The 5,803-nt window shown below is 39.6% G+C and overlaps 1 pseudogene; it reads right to left on the minus strand.

The window, feature by feature from the left end:
• Positions 1-3,250: 3,250 nt before the first annotated feature.
• On the minus strand, positions 3,251-4,514 carry LOC149202987 (pre-mRNA-processing-splicing factor 8A pseudogene; annotated as a pseudogene).
• Between the last annotated feature and the right edge of the window lie 1,289 nt (positions 4,515-5,803).

The following is a 5,803-nucleotide window of genomic DNA, read 5'->3' on the forward strand; positions in this document are numbered from 1 at the left end:
AGTTGAGTTATACGAGTGGATCGTGTAGCTAGCGGATAGCCAAGGAAGGTGGAGACTTGACGGTCCTATTGTCTAGATGTCAGAGTTAGTACAGAGACTGGAAGCCTCTGAGGATAAGATCACCCGTGCTGTCAATCATTCGCTTGATCGTATCATAGGAGGATTTGTGACTGAATTCGTGGTTGATACCTTAGTTAGTTACTTGAAGTCTTTAAACACTTGGATTAAGATGTTATTGTGTGAAAAACGAGTTATGTAGCTACCTTGATGTTCGGAGCTACACGAAGTGGAAAGACTTACGAAAACGAAGAAAGAAAGGGTCTCGAATATAGCCCTCTGATTTCACCTCCTTTGAGTGACGAAGAGGGAGTAGTGCAAGCTTCTCCGCGAAGTGCAGTTCAGTTGATAGAGCGAGGGTTCCCACGACTACCACCTCCACCTTCACCACCATCGCCCCCTACGACTTCACCCACACCATCACCACCTCCACCTGTTATAGATCCATTTGGGCACATCACTCCTAACATTCAGATCAGTACTATTAGGTCTCATCAAACCCTAATGTAGTTGCTACATGCCCTAGACAAGTGATCACTTTGAATGCCTCCTTCCCTAAAAGTTTCTTGGCCTAAAGCCCTCCAGAAATTCCTCCTTGAGGGACCAGTGCAGCCTTGGTTAGGGGTAAATGTGCTTTAGTGCAGGTAGGCCCATGTCAGGGTGCATTTCAGTGCACTTAGGCCCACTTTGACCTGCACTGGGCGAGATTGAACGAAATCCTCATAGGGTTCTAGGAATATTCTTATATTTTGGAGCCTTTTAGAATATTCCCATACTTATCATCTCTTGTGAGCTCAAAAGTGGATAGGGAATGAGTTAAGTAACCTCCTATCCTCTCATCCCTTCCTCCATGGAAACTAACTCTAAGTTTGGAAGGCCATTCAATACCCTCATTTATGACCAAACCACCTCCATTTTCCTATAAATTGAGCACTCATCTAAGTGATTAGGGGTTGGACTTTGAGAATTTGTAAGGATATACTGTTGGTGTGAGGTTTGAGATTGTAAGCAAGTATTGTTATGCTACCAGAGTGTTGTTATTTTGATGTGATGTTGGATGGAACTCAAGCTGGAGGAGTGACATTGGATCAGACTTCATGGTTGTAACTCTTCCTTCTACTTAATAAAGTTGTTTACACCTTTTCCCATATTCTTGTCTTTATGTATGATGATTATATGTGTAAATGCTTTCGATTCCATTTGCTTATAGTAGATAGATCTCTTGCTTTGATTGGTTTTTTTCCTCTGTTTATGATTGTAGGTACTTGTCGAGTGGGTTAAGTTTGAGAAGGAGTGACGGGAGCTATTATCTCAAAATCAGGCCCTGGAAGGCTGCAGACCAGGAAGACTTAAAGTAACTGTTTCAGACCAATCTTTTAGCTAAGGCTTAGCCTCCTTAGCCTGAGAGGGCTCTCTCAAAGGATTTAAGGTTTGTGATTGTGATTGAGATGGCTAACTCTTTATGAAACAAATAAAAATGAGGCTGGTAAAATCTAAATTAACAAGCATCCATTGGGCTCATGGAGTCATATGTCATTTAGTATTAACAGTGAATTGGCTGTGCAGTAAAATCAAGGCATTCAGACTTCAATATATATAAAGTGCAGCAGACACAAAAGGGACAGTATATGAGTAACTGAAGGAAATTAGAACACTGCAAGTGATTTCTAAGTAATCAAGTACTCATCAAACTGTAAACAACATGAAACACAACAAGAGGAGTTCATACATTGAAGTCACTATGATTCTTGAGTAGCAGAAGCCATTACTATATTACCAAAATAAACAGAGTCTTTACATAAGCTTGACAACAGAGCTTTTTTACATAAACTTCCAACCCTTATTACATTTCCCTTTCTTCTATATATAGAGTTCCTCCTACCTAACTGAGATTCCTCCTTAAAAATTAAGGGAACTCGAAAACTACTTCTAATGACACCTGTTTAGCTTTTAACTGCCTATTAAATGTAACAAACTTCAACTAGACTTTCTAGAGATCTAAATCAAGTAGGACTTTAATTCCATATTATGCTTTGATTTACAATCATTCTCGTTCCTTGACATCTGGTCCCCTTCTAGTTTGGCTGTGATGGATGTTCAAGGCTCCATGTTGGTCTTCAATGTCACATGTTTTCCATTGCCCTGAAACATAGGAAACAACCCCTGTTTACCAGTCTTCGGTTTTCCTCAAAATGTTCGAATCCAAAGGAGTATGCCCTTTATGTTTAATTATCCAAAATAGAATAGGTTGCCACGTCCTTGATGTGTTGTCCACTGTTTTAATGTGTGAAGGCAAAATTTCTTGCAAACTGTTTGACATATCCCGAACTGTGGTAAATGTGCTCACTTTATGACAAAAATCTAAAGTTGGATTCGAATACATATTTTCTCCACTTGTCTTGACCTAGTTGAATCTTGATAGCTTCAGATGATGCCTTGTTTACCTTGTAGATATTCCCCTTTCAAAATTCCCACTCATATTCAAAACCGGTTGATTTAGATTAGATTGTGTAGCTTCAGCAGTTTCATAGCACGCTACGAAACTACTGAGCGTTAGTCACCATCTTCAGCAGTTGCAACCTCGCTATTTTTTCTCCCTGTAAAAATATTGAAATTGTTCTCTGTTCCAAGGTATTTAATCAAAGTTACATTTTGAAGGTGCATAGGAGCGCTGAGAGATCAGCAAACAAAACATTACTACAGTCCATAACATAGTCTTGTAATATGTCTAATATATTCTGTTGTATCTTTAATGGTCCCTGGTCCTCACCTACTTCCTTTGGATTTGGAATTATCTCCATTTTAAGAGCATTAGCCTCCACAAGCCTCTTAATCGCCTTCAAGTTCACCCATAAATTATTGGTATTGAAGATTTTGAACTTTTCAATCGAACCAGGCAAACGATTTCTCTCTAACACCTCGGCTATGAGTTTTGTTGTCGCTACAGTGATCAATGGTGTAGTAGGAGCACCTTTCCAAATAACACAATTGCCACAAACCAAAGCGATGCATGCAGTCCACCCAAGTACAACACATGGAAAGTTGAATGCAGTAATTACTCCGATTATGTCAAGAGGATTCTAAACCTCCATCATCATATGATTGGGCCATTCTGAAGGTATGATGGAGCCATTCAACTGTCAACTTAAGCCAACCGCATAATCACACATGTCAATAAATTCTTGAACCTCTCCTATCCCTGAGTAGGACGGTGATCCTCATGATAAAAGTCACGAGGAGCTCCAAGCTTAATTCCATACTTCATACTGACTATATGCTTAACACCCATGAATTTGTAATTCCAATGACCATTATCTGGTACCATGTAAAATCCCAGGTAATAGTCACTGAGAAGAATTTGTACTTTCTCATAATGAGTAGGCAGATAACCATGTGGATTTCTTCCAGTGTCTTTGTTGAGCCGCCCCCATTCATAACCTGTTGGAGTAAGATTATATGTAGTTAAGGAGCAGGAACCGGGAGTGAAACTGCATGTAGGAATGATACATTTCTCTCCATCCCACTGCTTATTGTTCTCCAAGATTCGAGCATGGCATGTTAAGTCCTGAGGTGATAATTGAGGAAGCTCATTGGGTTGTGTATGCATCCATCCCAAAGGCTCTAAATCATTCAAAAATTCGTGCTCCGGCAAAGCCAAAGGCAAATGAACTTGCTGATGCGTTCCCCATTGTGGAGGCATAGCTATACAACGAATTTTCTTCACCTGTGGATTGTCGAGAGGGCTTATACCATAAATATACCCCGAAATATGAGTCCTAAGGTCAGCTATGCAAATGAATTTTTTCAATATGTTCTTTGGCATAATGTATGTATAGCCAGTTTCCTTGATATCATCAGAGTTAACATATATATGATTGACTCGGAGATAGAGACTTGTGGCAGATATTTCCCTTACACGCCAATCCGTTTTAGAACTAAAAGCAGCCTGTTCAAATAGACTAGTTGTGGTGACAATCAACTTATCACCGTGCACATTCGTAGTCCTCGTGGTAACTGTAGTGAGCTGGCTTGCTTCCTTTGCTTGCTTTTCAATTTCAACAATCTGTTGCCTTTCTCTGTGAGGATTTTGCCCATCTCCAACTATCGCCTGCCCAATCCACCACAGATGCAGGTGAAAATGACCTTGAACTCGCCAGTATGCTCCTCTGGACCTGTGCAATCTCTAGAAGCTGAACTCGGCCTTCATAAGAGATAAGTGTACCACCTTTTACATCCTGTGAGAGTAGTTCATCAAGCTTCTCACTGTTCAAAAGAGCAGGGAAAACATCTCCATGACCAGGTGGCAAATTCATAATGGCATTCTCAATAAGATAAACCAGGTGGCACAGTTGATTCTCTTGAGACGTTGTATTCTGTTTTCCAGGCTTCATCAAAAGAACGGTTCTCCCATTTGTATAACTGAATCTTTTAATTGATGCCAGCGAGCAACTTTCCATTAAATACATGCAGATTGTAAACAGAACCCTTTGTCTCCTTCTCAGCAACAACTGCAAACATGTGCCAGTACCAAGACACCTAACGACCTAAAACACAGCGGATTCTGATAAGTATGACAGCTGGGTGAGATTTGCTATGGATCAGCACAAAATCACCTAGACTGGGTTTCTGCGCTACGAAATCACCTGAAACATGTTGCGCTGCGAAAACACCTAAAACTGACTTATGCTCTACGAAAACACCTAAAGAGATTTGTAGCACATAATAACCTTTGAACAAAGCTGACACATGGAAATTGTGTGAATTATGAGACCAGTGGTGAATGAGAATGCATAGTGGACTCCTAAGACTCAGACTCTAAGGCAAACAAAAATTCAAACCTAGACTAGCACCGAATCTTTACCATCAAACTAATGTGAGCAGTTTGGAATTAAAATTCTTAAGTGATAACAGGAGCCATACAAAGGAGACAAATGGAAAGAGAAAGATAATAAGTAGGTCCCTTGTCTAATTTATCTTCTATAGAAAAAGGATAAACGCTCTAAATCTGTTGTTCTAGGTGTAGCTACCCACCTAGGGAAATTGTATTTATCTGTAGATGCAAAATTCCACATAACAAATTGGCGACTCTGCTGGGGAGCAATCATCATTCCAGGTAGTTTACCTTCATCCTAGTACACCGTAGTAGACTTTACTTGCTTCCATTGATCTTGTTTAAGCCTTTTTGAAGTGTTTTTTTGGTAAAAAATGTGCTTAAAAGCCCCTAGGATGGCCTCTTTGGCACCAACACAGGCTTGGCCAGGACACAAAGCACTGCAGAGCACCCTTGGCTTGAGTATAGTGCTCTAAAGTGCATTGTCTCCCATTTAGGGTTGCGTTGATCCTCCTTCGGTAAAACATCCCTCCTTTGACTTGATTTTTCCCAAATTTCCTTCTTTTTTGCTTGTTGAAAGATCAATGATTGTTGTGTCTCTAAAATCAATTTGTGTTTCCTTTCCTAGCCCTACTTTGGCCTTGATTTTTTAGTGTTTCTTAAATGATTTCTTTATCACTATCAATTCATTGTCAAAGTTAGTTTATCATCGATTAATCTTTGTTCAAAAGAAAGTGTCGTAAAAGGCTTCATTTCTTTCAAAAAGGAATTGTTGTGAAATCTTTGTTCTTGCAAAAAGATTGATTGATTGTATGTGCATTAGTTTACTTTGTTCATTTCAAACATTAAGGGAATTGAAAAGAAAAACTTGCATTGTGCATTGAATAAGTTTGAGTGTGCTCATAGGAATAGTTT

The sequence above is a fragment of the Pinus tabuliformis genome, chromosome 2_1 (assembly GCF_031772625.1).
Source record: "Pinus tabuliformis cultivar Carrire ecotype Pingquan chromosome 2_1, CPIR1, whole genome shotgun sequence".
Lineage (NCBI taxonomy): Eukaryota > Viridiplantae > Streptophyta > Pinopsida > Pinales > Pinaceae > Pinus > Pinus tabuliformis.